The sequence below is a fragment of the Macaca nemestrina genome, chromosome 14, assembly GCF_043159975.1.
Source record: "Macaca nemestrina isolate mMacNem1 chromosome 14, mMacNem.hap1, whole genome shotgun sequence".
NCBI classification, from domain to species: domain Eukaryota; kingdom Metazoa; phylum Chordata; class Mammalia; order Primates; family Cercopithecidae; genus Macaca; species Macaca nemestrina.
In genome coordinates, this window is record NC_092138.1 from 38,678,005 (window position 1) to 38,696,143 (window position 18,139).

The window sequence follows — 18,139 nt, forward strand, 5'->3', positions numbered from 1 at the left end:
TGTCTGGTTTGGAATGAAGCACAGTGCAACTGATTCATTGAAGACTTCCTTCACTTTTGTGTCTGAAGCACATGAATTTAGCTGTTAAAAGAAAGATTAGAGGTGTATCCAAATGATGATGTAATGTGATTTTCAACATTAAAGTCTGACTCTATTATTCTAGGTCCTCCTACGTTAGACAGGCTATGACAGCAAATATAATGGTGCATAATTTATAAATTTGGATTCTCCTCCTCTTTTCTTTTTGTTGTTCTTCTTGTTCTCAAGAATGAACAAAACATATACTTTTAAAAGGAAAGTCTATTTATGTTAAGGAATAGACAAGGCACAAATCATTCATTCCCTTGGTATTTACAAATTTAATTTTAAAGACTAACGTTATTATGAACAGTCACTGATCCCCAGAGTTTTATCTCTGTAAGTGACTTCTTGTTAAAATGGAGATTGAACTCTAAATTTGCAATTCCCATTGGGCTGCAATTACCATATTTATTCACATAATCTACCTGTTATTTTTACTTTGAAATTGGGAAATGATATCATGTAAGCATCTGCCTGCTGGTCTAACCATACTTTTAGGGAGTATTACTGATATTATAAATCAGTTTCCCTGATATTTAAAAATAAGTTTCATACTTTGGCATAGTAAGAAATCAAGGATAAGGATTAATTGGAGTTCAAATGACTTCACAGACATTTTTCAATACGTTTTTTCTTTTTTTATAGCATGGAAAAAAAACCCTCTATTTAATGAAGCAGTACTTGTCTATTAAAGAAGTGATTTTAAAAAATATTGGGGGGTCATATTTACATTTAATATAGCTAGATAAAGGTAGACAGTAAATCTAATAGCCCTTTCTTCCTCTATCCCAACCTATAGCAAGATAGGGCAGAGCAAATGGACTATTTGCAACATTTAATAATTTGCCTATTTATAGCAAGCAAAAGTAAGTTCAACTTATCTTAACTTCTGACTGCTTGATTATTTTAAAGTATAAAATTAAAAGACTGTGTGTGCTCCCATCCACATGTTTTAAGGAAATCAAAATGAAAAGATACATTAAATTTCATTTTAAACTGTGGATGAGGTTATGAGTAGAGGTATATGTAGAAACATACGGTATGTGTTTTAGGAAAACATAAAAATTTAATTTCGATAGACTTCTTCACTCTACCCTTCAACTCTGAATCACTTGATTTTGTTTTCCACACTAGATGACTTTGTGCTAACTGGTATCCCAAAGATGGCTAAGGGTGACAGAGGAACAAGGAAGGTGTAGTCTCCATTACCCTCCAAAGCCTCTAAAATTAATACAATCCAAGAAAAACTAATGTGTTTTTGTACAACGATACCTTCAATACAAGTTCCTGATGAATTTTAAAAATATACTTAGTTGTTTTATGTGCTTGGCCCTATTACTTTTTTCTAAAATACTCCAATAGACCGAATACAAACCTATCAATATTTCTTTCTAATCATTCCAAAACAGCTACATACTTTCCATCAATTCCAGTCCCTTCTCAGAGACCACCATGCCTTTACCTTCCTACATCAATCCGGACCTGTTGCTTTAGATGCCTATGAATAGTTATTTTTCTGGGAATACCTTTTTCTCTCTTCTAGCATGTAGGTATTTAATGCTATTTTGAGAACTACAATGTCATTCTTATTCTCATCTCCCAGTATATGACCTGGTATTACCACTACCCTCCCTGCTGTCTGCACCCCTCAGGTTTAGAATATTTAGCTTGGTTATTCTGTAATTTTACCATGACATGCTTCACAGTGGGTCTTTTAAAAAAATCCATATGTTGAGAAAACATTGGATCCGTTCAACTTGATGAATCATGTCCTTCAGTTCTAGGAAGATTTTCTTCTCCTGTGTTTGACCTCCTGTTACTTGGATCCTTTTTTTTTTTTTCATGGTGGTTTACACCCCCCAAACATTGCTTAAGCATATCTTGGAGTTCTTTCTTATGATAGATTAGATGGGAAGTGATTTTAAAAATACTTTGCCTGTCTGAAATTACCTGATTATCCCTTCATGCTTTACTGACTGTTTGGATGGATATAGAATTCTAAGTTGAAAATCCTTTTTCCCCTAGAACGTTGGAGGTTTCTCTCTTCTAGCATGCAGGTATTCAATGCTATTTTGAGAAATACAACGTCATTCTTGTTCTCATCTCCTAGTGTATGACCTGGGATTACCACTGCCCTTCCTGCTGTTTATACCCCTTGGGTTTAGAACATTTAGCTTGGTTATTCTGTAATTTTACCATGACATGCTTCACAATAGGTCTTTTAAAAAATTCATATGTTGAGAAAACACTGGATCCTTCCAACTTGATGAATCATGTCCTTCAGTTCTAGGAAGATTTTCTCTTGTTATATCTATGTTATTTTAATTCCTTAGATTTTTAAAAAGTGTCTCTCTTGTCTTTTTTAAAGAAGTAATTTTAGTGAGATACTCTATATCTTGGATTAATTCTTTCATTAAAAAATTTTTTATTATCACTTTTTTTTTGTTCCGTTTTCTGTGGTTTTTCAACTTTATCCTTCATCCCTCCTCTTGCATTTTGTCTAGCTGCTATATTTTAAATGTCCAGGATCTTTATACTTTCTCTGCATATTCTATTTTTGAAATAACATCCTGTTGTAATTTCATAAATCTAATATTTTAAAATTCTGCTCTCTGGTTTGTATCTTTTTTGTTTTGTTCTTTGCTTTTTGTTGATGCAACTGTTCCTTGCATGTCTGGTCATTCTTGACTATCTGAGTTGTGCTATAAGAAGCTCTTATGGGCAGTTCTGTGTCAGTATGTGTGCAGTGGAGGTGCTAGTTGGTTCAGGAGCTTCATGACAGGATGATAGGGTGATTGGATAATGAGATAGCTGTATTTTGGAATGACAACTTCCATATATCATTATATGTGGGTATTTTCTCAAGCACCATTATGTTTCTCCAAAGCAGAATACTTGAATTTTAGTCTTTGTTCTTGTACCCTTGAAGTAGGAAGTTTGTGTCTAGGAAAGAGAGATCTGAGTCCCTTTTCTCATAATTTCTTACCAGTGCCTCATGTCAGCACTCCTTTCTTTTGATATTCTTGATTTTTAGTTCAATTTCTCCAAAGTTTTATACCTCTAATGTCTTGTAAGAATGGGGGAAAGGTGGTCCCATAGCTATATATAAACATGGAAAGCGATTTGGTGACCTAAGCATATCTTAGAGACTTTCTAACAATCCCCCTCTTTTCAGTGTTAAGCTTTTTTTTTTTTTTTTTTTTTTTGGTTGTGTATACTGGTACATCCAAGTCCTGAGCCTTTTGAGGTTTTCAGAGGGGTGGGGGTGAATTGGCATATTTGTCACTGCCATCTAAGCTGTTGGCACATGATCTTCAGATTTCTCCACTTTGTCAACTTATCTACTTTCCATCTTTCAAAACTTTGTTGACATCTCTCAACCAATTTTACCTTTTCCTGTTCAATGTGTCTTCATACTATTGTGTTCTAAAAATTTCTTAACTGTTATTTTAGAAGTGTTTTTGAAGGCAGCAGCGATACACTCTGAGTTCCATATGCCATATTTTTCCTGAAGACTATGCTATATTTAAACACATGTTGACGATGAGATTTGTGTTAATATGAAAGTTGGTGTTATAATTAACTTCTAATATCAGAGTTCTACCAGACAAAAATGTTTCTTAATACATACACAATATAAGGTGGGATTCAATTTGAATGAGACACTCAAGAATAAAAGATGGTATGGTTTTACTGGTGATATGCTGTTAGGTTTGGGGCTGGGAATTAGATAATATGAAAGCTGAACTTCTAGGAAATGATGACTTCATCTCCACCAACTAAAAGAAACATCTCCACCAAATCATGTCATTTAATATTTCTTGTTTGAAAAAAGTATATAAAATAATATTTATAGTAATATGTAAATGGCCAAAAAATTTACATGAAAAATATACAAGAATAAACCTCTGGTTGAAGCTTCTTTTTTCCCAACTACCTAAGTTTTATTTGTTTTCTTTAAAATAGTTATTTAAAAAAATTTATTTTGTTTACACCATATATTTTCTTTTAAACTATTTTATTGCATATATTAAACTACATATTCTCCCACAGTGGGGAAATGTGCTGGAAGTATCCTATGTCCTTGTGTGTACAGATGTGTGTTGTGTGTGTACAGTACTTATTATACATATGTAAACATATGTTTTTGCCCTGCTCTCATTTAGGATGTTGTTGGATAAAGAGGACACCAAATTAACTTAAAATCCATGTCTATTAGACTATCCCTCTGAGAGCACAGCATTATCATTGAGAGGTGGAAAATATAACAAATCTACAATGAGCATGTGGCATGCATAAGGATGGTTATGGTTCCCTTTTGACATAATCTGACTACCATAATAACGCTAAATCAATATGGCTTTTATGTTCTTTTCACTAATTGTATTTCCAGCAATTGCAAACTATAAGTTATAACTGAATTGGAAAAAAGATGGTAATTCTTGTCTCTGTGACAGAAATGAAGCACAATTTTGCATTCAGGGACTATATCTTTCTGTGACTAAAACAGAAATCAACTACAAAACTACTGAAACCTACAAAACTATTGAAAGTTAGAGATAAGACCAGACGGTGATGTAATCTCTGTCATTTCAAACTAGAAACAAAAAGATCCACATTCCATCAATTGACCCAAATGTTCACCCATTTTCTCACATATACCAATGTGATTGTGATAAGAATTATTACGTTGATTCATTTTGCTTGATAAAGTGTCAATAAATTCTTACAGCTGCATTGGAGAGGATCCTTCTAGACCTTTCAAGCTTTATCTGTGACATAATAAATTTATTCAAAAACATTTATTTGGAGCATATCGTCTACTAGATAATCCACTAGGATTACCAAGGAAGGAAGGAAGGATTGTTTTTTATTTATTTTTATTATTACCTTGAGACAGGGTCTTTGCTGTGTTTCCCATGTTGGAGTGCAGTGTTGCAAACATGGCTCACTGCAGCCTTGACTTCCTAGGCTCAAACGATCCTCCCAACTCAGTGTAGCTGGGACCACAGGTGTGTGCCATCACACCTGGCCTTTTTTTTTTTTTTTCTTCTTCTTGGCCCAAAGAAGAATCAGGTGCAGTCCCTACCCTCAAATTGTTCTCTATGGTTTGGAAAGTATAGACATATAAACATATTATTATAATAGAGTAAAGTACGAGCTATTAGAAGTTTATTTAGTATGCTGCAGGATTCCCTGAATGAGATGCATATACAAGTCATAGTACCATGAAATAATACAGACTTTGGGGGAGAAATATGAGGAATTTCATAGTGCTAATACATACACAGATGCATAGAAGTTGGGATAAAGTATGTAGAGAGAGGAGGCTACACACTGGAAGGAATCAGTCCATAAAAAGCTTTGTTCTGTTTGAAAAGCTTGGCCCTAAGCAGGAATAAGACACCCAATAGTCTGCATTTTAGAATTGTCTTTCTAGCAGCATAAAAATTGTAGATAGGACTCGAGTGTTTGTTCTAGAAAGACAAATCTATCCATTCAAACAAAGGGACCCAGTTACATAAGCACAGATGATCCTTTTTACAGAAGGACTGGAGAGACGCCCTCTGCTGGGGAAACTTGTGCTCTTACTGACCTCTGGGTAAAATTTCTTACCCAAAGTCATGGGAGAGGATGTTAAATATAATCACTTTAAACAATAGAAAACAAGTATCATTTAAAAATCAGAAATTAAAAAAAATCTGCCTTAGAAAAACAGATACAAAAATTAATGAAGAAAGATAAGATGACAAGATGGTGGTGGCTTTTCATGTTTTTAACTTATAAGATGTTTACTTATCCTATGTTCTAGCCAAGAAAGCCACAGTCCGTGAGGGTCTATTAGGTAACACAGGCCTTCTCCCCTTCATTATCTAGTGAAAACGCATTCTAGTGTGTCAGTCTGATAATTCTATGGAAGAAGGGATGGAGTGAACTTTTACCTGTTATGCTGTTGACTTTTGTTTTTGATGCAAGAAAGGAATTGTAAAGAAATCAAACGGTAGAATTCCGGGTTAAAATATTCGAACTGCTATTTAACACAATTTTGGCATTTGCAAAGATTTTTAATTCATCTCCTTAGTTATTACCGAGATTTGCTGGTAGTACGATTTTAAATATACCCTGTTACTACAACTATTTTTTGAGAACCTTTGCAAAACCTTATGTTTCTCCTCTCTTTAGCCATAATATTAATTAAGGAAGCATGTCAGGTAAAGCATAAAGACAATTTTGCTTAAGATAAATTTTATATCACTGACCTTGTTGTAAAAACAAGGGGAAAATGTGATATCATATAACTACAATTAAATGAAGAACCAAAGTAGTGTTTGGCATAACAGCTTCAGATGAAATCTATTTGAAAGACAAAATAAACAGTAACAACAAAACCCATATAATCAGGCTAATGTATGTGTAAAAATAGTAGACCTTGCTCTAAAAGTACAAATCATTCTCTCATTCACCAAAATTTTATTTAGGAACTTTTTTCCATTATCAATGTCAATATTTTGTTTGATATTTACAACGCACTTTATATATGCAGCATCAAAATCTTACCAAAAATTACCAGGAATATGACATGCTTAAGGAGTGAGAAATTGAGAATTAATAAAAGTTGACTAGTTCTAAGTCATAGAAAGGCTAGACTTAACCCCAACGGAATTGAAATACTGGGTTGCACAATCCTAAAGTGTCTAAAGGCTCCGCAAATTTCAGCAGTTCTTTTTTTTTAATTGTATTTTAAGTTCCAGGGTACATGTGCAGGATGTGCAGGTTTGTTACATAGGTAAATGTGTGCCATGGTGGTTTTCAGCAGTTATTTTAATTTAAAACTGGAAAGGAGGAAAACTATATGAAGATAAGAAGCCAGTCGGTGTGGAGAAAAAAAAATTGGAAAGACCTGTAAAAATTTGTATGAGTGCTTAGAAATAAGAAACAAGTAGAATGATGATTTGTGTTAGAGTTAATATAATTTAGATGTAGATGATATTGGTATATCTGTGGATAAAACTAGAGGATTTCATTCTGTGATGTATGTGCCAATTTGGAAATATTCTAGCTCACATCTAGGCATAAAACTTTTTTTTGTTTTTTGGATGCTTTGGCCACATAACGAGTATAAGGACAGATTGCAAAAATACTAGATAATAAGCTATAATTTATAATAATCTTCATAAATTCTCTCCAGATTTTTGCTAGCCTGGTTGACTTGGGGCCTCTATGGAGGGATCCTGAGTAATGTTTTGCCTTCCTTTTAAAGAGACTTGGAGTTACAGAAATGTCCTAAACATGACCAGCCTGCACAAAGATGGAAATTCTTAGGAATTGCCTTAGGGGAAACTATAATTGTGAATGGTTAGAAAATCATTCAAGATTTCAGCAATTCCTCCTACAAGTTCCAGATTTCTGAAAAGAGGCCAAAATCTGAACAAATTCAGTAGATGGTTGATGTAGTTTCTAAAACAATGTTAGAAAGTAACAGATTCGACATATCTTTGACCAATATTTTCCAAGCCTAAAAGAAAGACACATGGATAAAAGTCAGACTGGGAACAAAAGTTAGAATTTTAATACAAATGGGACAACATCATCCATAAGACTTTTTGAGGTACTGATGCACATTGACATGCTATATGATATTCCATTCTCACCTTTCATCCCCCTGCTCTGCACCTGGTGAGTTCAACATTTATTGACTGCATCAACCAGGCTCTCTTGCTTTGTGGCTTCTTGTTAGTTCAGGCAATGGGAAATACCAGCAGAATATTAGAAGATAAAAGGAAAGAGGAGTTGTGTTATTTATTTCCCTGGCTCTCTATCTGCCAGTGCACGTTTTCACATGTTGCTTTTCTGCACTAGAGGTTAGGTTCTTATTGGGTGGCTCTCTTCAACAGTGCAGGTCTTTCTGGGTTCTGATAACCTTATCAAGCCAAGGTGTGGAAGTAGCTTCCACAGGATGATCCTTGATCCTTTCATCTCGTCCATCCCTCTGTAAATAGTCAACTGATTAAGCTCTCCTCTATTAACAACACTCTTTTTGAGTGTGCCATCAGTTGCTGACAAAATCTTGGGTGGTAAACAAGCACTGGATTGTCATGTGATCATTTTTACATGTGAGCTGGGCTAGTGATTGGCAGACAAATATTATGTGCTTATTGCACAACAGCCACCAAGGGAGTCCCCCACGAGAGTATGAATAAATACAATTATTTTTACATTTTAATGATCAATATTGATTATTTTTTACAGAAAACATTTCCTTTGGCCTAGGGTTCTTATGTAGCATGCTCATAATTTAGATTGCCCTAGTTAAAATTGCTCTGATACGTGCATCCTGGTCTCCTTAGAGATGTGTCTCCTAAGTAGAGAGTGGCAATTCTAGTCTGTAGGGGTATTTAGAAATAGTATCAGTTTTTGAACTCCAGGAAGATACAAAAGTGGGAGGAGTCTTTTCAGGAATCATCAACCATAGCTTTCCCTCATTTATATGGTCTCATGTATCCCAACATACTGTTTTTTGGGGGAAACAGCTTATAATTCATCAATTTTTCTCACATCCTGGAAGACTAGTAAGCCTGGAGCTTTGCATTTAAATATCATAGAATTAAGTGGTTATTTGAGAAAACAGACCTATGGATAAATATGTGGTAAAATACATATTAACTGCAGCATATAATTACATAGGATATAATTACCTCTGTGGTTGTTATAGGCCAAACAATAGTAGAGAAGTGAGGTATACATTAAGAACAAACTGTGTTATTCAAAGGCCTAAGACTCTGAATGCACTAGCAAAGAAAGAGGGTCACATGCTATTCCTTGCCAGAGTAGCTAAGAATGCATCCCTATTCCCTGAAGATTCTACCTCTTACAATGGGAAATGCCCATTGTACTTCAGTAAACTAGTATAGTGATAACTCTACACCCTACAGGTCTTTTAACAAACATTTTTCATTTTCTTTAGTGAGACCAAACTAAGATGTTCTTTCTCTAATGTGATTTTCAGCTCTAGTTCAAAGTTAGGATTTCAGGGAAGGCCCTGGCACTGATTCTTTTGATGGTATCTATTGTGGCAAAGAGACTCAGGTCTTTCCTGTGGTCTCTTACTCCTGGTGTGCAGATTGTATAACCCTGTCCCACTGAGTGTGGGCAGGACCTGTGACATGTTTCTAACCAATAGAACTTGGGAAAGATCATAGGATTTTACTCTCTTGATTTTGAATCATTATATAAGCCTCCACCTTGCTATCAGACTGGTAATAGAAAGTGTCCCTTTCCCTTGTTGACTTTGAAGAAGCAAGGTACCATGTTGTGAGAGGGCCTATGGAAAAAGCTATAGTCAAACAACTTCAGGCATCTCCTGGAGCTGAGAGAAGCCTCTAGCCAACAGCCAAAGCCAAAGCCCTCAGTCTTACAGGAAATGAATTTTGCCAACAACTCGAGTAAAATTGGAAGTGAATCCATCACCAGTCAAGCCTCCAGATGAGAACAAAGCCCTGACTGACACACTGACTGCATTCTTGCAGAGGACCCAACTAAGACATTTCCTACCTTAAAGTGAGAGATAATAAATGTATTTTGTGCTAATCCTCTGAGTTTCTTACATATCACAGAACACTAACAAACCTGCCCAATACATATTTGGTTAATAAACATTGACTGAGTGAGGACCATGAACTAAGCATTATTCATCATATTTAAGATGACTGTAGAAGTGATGAATCCATGCATGAAAGGGAGTTATGTAGGCACATTCCATAGGCGGTATAAGTGTCTGAAAATATCAAATGGGTAAGATGCTTTCCTTTCACAAGCAGACAGGGAAAACTATTTACAATGTCTAATGACTGTTCTACTTTAAGTGGATGTGAGAACAAAACAGACTTTGAAGGAGGTTTACAGAATAGTATTGAAATTTTTTTATCAAGTTCTATCAATTAAAGTTTGATGCCATATGTATGTATTTTTGCCATTCTGCCATCCAGGATAAGAAATTGCTATTTTCTGCCATATGAGGGTGTATATTCTTGCCACTATATCCTGTAACATCAGGCAGAGATAAAACTTCACAAGACTCAGCAATGCTAAAAGAAAATCTGTGACTTGCCTTTGTATTCATTATCCACTGGCCTACATCTCTAGAAATCTATATTCAATTTATACCAGACAGTTGGTCACAGTCTTAGGTGAAATTTTCAGCAAAATTTTGAATGTCTAATTTTTTTGAATGAAAAAAAAATAAACACAACAGATGACACTAACAGGGGCAGAAAGAAAAGATGCTAAAGCGGGGGATGCAGAAACACAGGTAATCTTTTCTTTATTTTTTCTTTTTAATTTTTTTTTTAAGTAGCAATGCTATTTGAAAACTCTTGCTACTTCTTATGTGTTTCTGGTTTTTTTTTCAATATCTGAGGCTTTGGGGGTTTACATCAAAGTAACAAAAGAATGACTGAACTCCGATGAAGCCTTTCTGAAGCAATAATTAATATACGAGGCCACCGACACTAGAATTAATCTTGAAAACCACTCTCAAGGTGATGGGCAAAATAAATGTGCCATGGGAGTGCCCCAGAATGCTGCACTGACATTGTTGGATCCTATCATTGATCATTGATGATAGCAAAGAAGCAATCACTCACAAAGCAGAACTAATAATAGACTTCAAATATGGAAGGAACCCTACTTCTATGTTTGGTAACAGTCCGTGTTTAACAAATAGTGTTTTTTTGTCTGTTTGTTCCTTTTGTTTTGCTTTACTTTTTCCTGCTCCAAAGAAAAAAGCAACAAGCCTCCTTCTCTCTCTTTCCCTGCTGCATTGCAGGCAGCATTGGAGGGCAGTTAATTAACTATAATGACCAAGTGTATGGGCATTGCATTGCAGACAGAAGCAGCACCTGGGCCCTGATCCAAGCAGCCAAGTCGACTCAAATCTCAGGGAATGCTTACGTATAACAGGTATGGGGACACATCCACTGTTTTTTCCAGTGGTGGTGAAGGTGCCATTGTCAACATTGGTTTAATCCTTGGGGTCCCATTAATTATACCATTTCTTTCCTTCACAAAAGGGCCTCTACTGGCCTGAAAGTATTCGTGTGCAAGCTGGTGTTCCCAGATAAAATGGATCTTTTGTTGGGTGCATCTTGCAGTTTAACCAATCTCAGTATGAGGCTGGATACTGAGGGCTCCCTCACTCTTGAAATTTTGGCTGCTGCATTTTTGTGTACTTGGTATCTTCTGATGTTCACAATCAGTACTTGTTGTAGATAACAAGCATTTTTCTATAATAAGTAAATCATAAGCTCTATGTGATACTCAAAGAGGAATAATACCTGTTTTTGGAATTAAAGAGTGAAATAACTGTTTGGTCCATGCTATTACCTCGTTGTTGTTGCTGTTGTTTTCCTGGAAGCATTTATTTGAGTTTCTTGAGCAAAGCTGATATCTTTGAATAAAACTCCTCCATGGTCCTTCATTCTCACAATCTGAACAGAAATGTGCTTATGTTGTGTAAATTAGATTCCATTTATTGTATAAGACTCCAAAGATTTGTCAATAATATTTTTGCTTTTAGCCATGCCCTTAAAAATGTCACCTAATCGTATACCCTTTTCCTCTGAACTTTTCTACATATTAAATTCAGTTTTATAAAACTATTAATATGAACGATACATATGTGATTACCTAGAGTGAGTAAGATCACAATCAATCCAGAAGAAAGCATTGTGTTTGTCTAGAGATTTCTTACCAGGAATAATCCAAAGAGGAAATATGTGTGTTTATTTACGGTAATAACAATACAGCTATCCAGCAATCAAGTTAACTTGACTGTCATCTTTATCAAGCAGTATGTTTACACAGGAGACAATCTGAGGAAGGAGAAATCTATATTGTGTATGAACATGATGAAAATGTATTTCTAAACACATTGAGCCTCTAATTTCTGAAATAAGATGACTACTTAAAACACGATGTTTAGAAAGGTGCAGATTATACATGACACACTTAAGACTTTTCCACCTTTCTCCAAAATCACTTTTTCAACATTATTTATTCTATAGAATACAATATTTCATTGAAAGGGGATAAAAGACCTTGCTATAGTCTGTGTATACATGTATACATGTATAAGTGTGTGTGTAGCTATGTCCGTGTACATGTGAGTGTATGTGTGCATAAATGAGTAGAGTAAGAATTACTTACGGATTTTAAAAAATATTTTAACTATTTAAAATCAATTTGTGTAAAAAAAGACAGGTTTAACTAGATAGCTTTTTAAAAAATTAAACAATCAATCAATCAATCATGAACGTGTCAGAGGCATTTAAACCAGAGCAACTCCATCTTGAATGGGGGCTGCTAAAACAATGCTGAGATCTACTGGGCTGTATACTCAGAGGGTTAAGGCATTCTAAGTCACAGGATGAGACAGGAGGTTGGCACAAGATACAGATCATAAAGACGTTGCTGATGAAATAGGTTGCAGTAGAGAAGCCAGCCAAAACCCACCAAAACCAAGATGGCCACAAGAGTGACTTCTGGTCATCCTCACTGCTACACTCCCACCAGCGCCATGACAGTTTACAAATGCCATGGCAATGTCAGGAAGTTACACTACATGGTCTAAAAAGGGGAGGCATGAATAATCCACCCCTTGTTTAGCATATCATCAAGAAATAACCATAAAAATGGGCAACCAGCTGCCCTCGGGGCTGCTTTGTCTATGGAGTAGCCAGTCTTTTATTTCTTCACTTTCCTAATAAACTTGTTTTCACTTTACTCTATGGACTTGCCCTGAATTCTTTCTTGCATGAGATGCAACAACCCTCTCTTGGATGGAGTCTGGATCGGGACCCCTTTGCTGTAACAAAAGAATTTATTTTCATTACTTTCTAATAACTTACTTTTTCTTAAAGAAGAAGAAGAGAATGGAGCCTTAAAAGGACTGTTCAATGTACATTTGGATATAATAATTACCATCTTCCCTGACTTCAGCAAGCATACTTAGATCAATCACCAATGTCAGACCATAAGCAGAAAATCAGGGGCACAAACTTTGTTGTTGTTATGGAGGTGAGAAATGCCAATAATTAGAAAGAAAGTAGAGTTGGGTCTTCCCTCTGCTAAATGATCATAGGAATGCAGAAGAATTGGGCCTTAAAGCACAGGCAGTAGGACTTGAGGAATTTGCTGTTAACTGCCAAAGGAGGAAAGAGTTGTAGGATTAAAAAACATGCTCACTAATGCTTTCCCACAGGGCTTGTCCAAGGCACAACTCTGAGACTGCCTTACTGCATCCCCTTTCAGCAGGTGTCACCCTCCTTGGGAACCGAAATTGCTTTTCCTCTCCCTGAAACATTTGTCTTTTATATTAAATGTTTTCTCCACACCCGTGTGGATAAAATTACTGTGATAATTTTCCCCAAATAGTTGCATTAAAAATACTACATTTCACTGAGGAAGGCAGTAAAATACATTTGTAATATACATGGGCTGTGGAACAAGTTCTGGGTTCCAATTCCAGTTCTTTCTCTTTTCTCTTTGTGTTACCTCAGTCATGTTACTAAGCCTTTATGAAAATCATCTAAAAATGGAGACACACAGATATTCCTCACATGATTGATTTGAGATTTATATGAGAGAATATATGTAAAACCAAGCAGCCTAGTACTGGTTAAAATGGGGGAGATGGTCCTAGTTTTATTCCATTAGAGGAATGTAAGGTGCCCACAGCAGGATATTCTTATGAGGCTCCACTCCAGATCCGGAGCAATGAGGCTGATGACTAAAGCTTCTTAAATGGTTGTTTGACCTACCCCCTAAATGACTTAAAAAATGATAAAATTGAATCACAAGTACAAACACCTGTAGCAATCTTTGCAAAGTCATTTGGGTGGCTTCACCTGCAGGGAGCTAGAACCCAAGACTCCCCAGTCATGTCATCCAGCAATGTTGACCAAGTTCAAAGTACTTTCAGATTGACAACTTGCTCAAATACCACAGCAATCCTGTCAGTAGGCAGTATTCTCATTTTAAACAGGAAAACATTGAAGAGCGGGAAGATAAAGTGGCTCTTAATGGTGGTGCTGGAATTTTACTCAGTATTTTGGATTTAGAGTCAATGGGTATTTTCGATTTTGCTCCCACGAAGCTCTACTCTATGGTTATAAAAAACAATGTGTGGTGGCCTAGTAGTGATATGTATTATACATAATGGATCGTAAATAACCAAGTAATTTTTTCCAACTCACTGCGACTATTAGTAATATTTATCATCACAACAAAATCCCTTTGTTGTGATAAATGATTAATACATAATAGCCACCCAAACCAATGAAAAACAGCAACAACCATAAATGAAGAACCATACTTTTCCAAGTGCTGCTAAAAAGGAATTTTTACTTATTTTATCTTTATGCCAATGAAAAGAAAGGTTATTTTGCTGGAGTTTTATGATTCATTCTTTGGACAGAAAAACTCAGTTCTACAGGTTCCTTGGTAAATCTGTGTATTACAGTTGAGATCAGCACCACTGTTAACCTTTCCTTTGCCAGCAAATAGCAATTACATGATAACTACAGGGTAATTCTAGGGCTTTGTGTCTTTGAATGCAGGAATAATTTGAACCATTCTAACCGTAAATTTGAATTGTTTAACATATGCTTTCCACAGAGTAGAAATACATTTTAATGATTTATTTCACCTCCTTAAATGTACAATTTTCCCTTTTTAAGAATCAAGTGATTTCATAAATATAGAAACTTTAGAACTCTAGTAAGGAAACGAAATAAATCAAGAAACATTTTCTTCATTTAAACATGGCTTAAATTGAGCATAAAACAAGATTCTCAGAAACATCGAATAATTGCATGATGACTAGAATTTTTTTTTCTTTTTCAATGAAATAGATAAAAATATTCAAGGCTTCTATTTGTAAACCATTCAAGTTGTAGTTTAAATTACGTAAATTGTCAAATAAGTGAAAAAGCAAAAATTTAAAATGGAACTTTCTTCTACTTTTACTACTCTTTTCTTTCCCTTTCTCTTAAGCACTATTTATTGAATATCCTGTCTCTATAGTTTCCAGTCTGTACTTACTACTTTTTATTTGTTCCACCTCTCTTTTCTTTCTTCCAAATATTTGCAATGAAGTGCAAGTATATGTAATCTATTTGTTTATTTGTTTATTCTTTGAAGATCTGTCTTCTCTTCTTTATTATTTTCAGTTCTTCTCTTACTTATTTGCTTTCCTTTCAACTGCACTTCACACTTTCTCCTTCCCACTCCATTAACTGAAGTTTCTCTCAAAACCATTCCAACACATCTCATTCCAATACTGGGTGGTCATTGTATTGTTCATACTCTGGTGTTAACAGAATCATGTTCCACACGAGGTGGAGTTTCGGGAAATGAATCAACTACTCACTGCTCACTGACCTACTCCATTGATAGGCTAGAGGTCACACTAAGACAATTGTTAAATAAAACAGTATATCTTATAAAAATCATCTTGTAAAAACTCAGTCTATAGATGTGTATTTCCTCTTCTGCATAAAAGCATACACATTATTTAGGACTTGAAATTTCACTCTATCTATGTCCATAAAGACATAGTATTTTTGTGTCTGCCTACTGCATACAGAAAATTCATGTATATATTTTAAGACTCCAAATAATTTGAAAGTGTTGAAAGTTCACTTTTATTCCTTATACCCCATAAGAAAACTTCTAACAATTTTGTTAAGAAGCTATAACCCACAGTAGTAAAGAAACACTATTAAGCAATAAAATAAATAAAATTTGAAAGTCAGGCACACAACCCAGCATGCTTTAAATCTTACTTGTTCTTTAGATCCCACGGGTGTTCACCAGACGTCTCCCTAAACAAAGAAGAAATGTGACAACAATTAAAATGTGAAAATGATGCTATTAAAATACTGCTCATTTAGGTGATGCATGTTTATATTACTTAGCTAGTAGAAATGTCAAATTCCAACAAGAAGTGAAATTGTTTGTATTTTGGCATTTCCTTTCACACTTATTGTTGTAAAAAAGCAATTTAAAATGTTCCTTTTAAAGCAACAAGAAGCAAAACATGTTATGATTATTCTGGAAAAAGAAATGATAGTTTTAAAATATTAAATGTATTCCCTAATTAAAATTATATATAGTAGAAAAGAAATAACATATAGAACCATCAAGTATCATTCAATAAAAACAAACATGCTAGAAAAACCTATGAAGAATTCTTACAAAAGGGAGTATTTCTTGTACTGAAAACCTTTGTTAAGATTTTAATTCCTTGGTAAACATACAGAAAGCTCATTGAGTTTCTTTGAACAACATCACAGGATTTTTATTATAGAAAGACAGAATCTACCAGACTATGATAATAATGTCATCAAGCAAGAAAGAGAAAGAAAGAAAAGAAAAGAAAAGGAAAGGAAAGAAAAGGAAAAAGAAAAGAAAAGAAAAGAAATCTTAATTTTAAAATTAGGCTGAGAGAAAGGCTTGCTAAAATTTTAATTATATACCTGGAAGTTTGGCTGGGCACAGTGGCTCATGCCTGTGATCCCAGGACTTGGGGAGGCCAAGGCGGGCAGATCACTTAAGGTCAGGAATTCGACAGCAGCCTGGCCAACATGGTGAAACCCCATCTCTACTCAAAATACAAAAAAAATTAGCCAGGTGCGGTGGCGTGCACCAGTAATCCCAGCTACTCAGGAGGCTGAGGCAGGAGAATCACTTGAATCAAGGAGGCGGAGGTTGCGGTGAGCCAAGGCTGCACCACTGCACTCCATCCTGGGTGACAAAGTGACATTCTGTTTCAAAACAACAACAATAACAATCTGGAAGTTTATTATTAATATAATTAGTTATCAAGGTTGAGAAAGATACAAGTCCATGAAAGTGTTGTAGTGTTTCAGGAGTTTTATAATTTATAAGCAACTCTAAAAACTGGGCACATATGTTGGCACTTTCTCAATGATTTTCATTAAACTTGTTCACTTTTTTTTCCTTTTTGGAAGAGTGGAAATGAAGAAATTAACCTGGACTCTATGTGAATAGCTGAGGCAAGTGGAGACATTAATTCATTTCTGTAAATTCCTAGAAAATAACAACTGATCTTGAGTTACATAAAGCTAATCAATGGTGCTCTGCAGACATGGGAGGAGAAGAGAAGAGTAGAGGGAGGTATTAAAAGGGCAATAAATAAACTTTTGGAGCTGATGGATGTGATTGTTATCTTGATTGTGCTCAAGACTTTATAGGCATATACCTGTGTCTAAACTCATCAAATGGCATGCTTTAATGTGTGCAGTATATTATATGATAATTATACCTTAATAAAGCTCTGAAAAAGTGGAAGGATATGAAATATATATTTAATGTAGGCATGAAATGCATGGATAAACCATTCAATAAATTAATGGGAGTTGGTACTCTTGCGATTTTTATTTTAAAAGATTATCTATTTGCTGTGTGATGACTAGGTTGAGGAGACAGTGACTGAAAGTGGAGGTGAAATTTTGTAAGAAGGCTTGGACCACCACATTGACAGTAGATGTAAAAGATGCTGGATTGATTCATGATATAGTTAGAAGGTACAAAGAAAAGGCTGGTTGAGGCACTGAATGTGAAGGTAAGACAAAATAAGGAACCAAGAATGATGGGCAGGTTTCTGGTTTGAACAACTGGATGCATGTGCTGCCATTTTCTGAGATGGTAAAAACTCAGAATATTATAAAATTTAAGTGGAATACAATAATTCCATTTTGTACATATTATATTTGAAATGCTTGTGAGATAATCAAATGGAAATGTTAAGTTGGGTAAGGGTTTCTAGAAGCCAGAGGATAAGCTGAGTTACACAACTAATTTTGAGAATTGCCAGCATATATCTAATAGAGTGAATGGCTGTCATTAAATGGAAGCAAAGGTCATTGAATGAGAATAGATAAAAGCACCCAGCGTCAGGATGCTAGATGACGTATCTACTTGGATGTGTATATTCTCTAAATAACTGGAATGAGAATGAAAAGCAGTTCTAGAGGCC

The 18,139-nt window shown here is 35.1% G+C and overlaps 1 protein-coding gene across 44 annotated transcripts in view; it reads right to left on the minus strand.

Annotated features, from left to right (window-relative positions):
• LOC105489121 (protein tyrosine phosphatase receptor type D) overlaps positions 1 to 18,139 on the minus strand; it is a 2,338,800-nt gene that overhangs the window by 705,154 nt on the left and 1,615,507 nt on the right. For all 44 annotated transcript variants that reach the window (XM_011753819.3, XM_071078808.1, XM_071078779.1 and 41 more), the window contains one exon: positions 15,924 to 15,962. The gene's annotated coding sequence lies outside the window, so the exon portion shown is untranslated. The remainder of the gene's footprint in view (positions 1 to 15,923; positions 15,963 to 18,139) is intronic.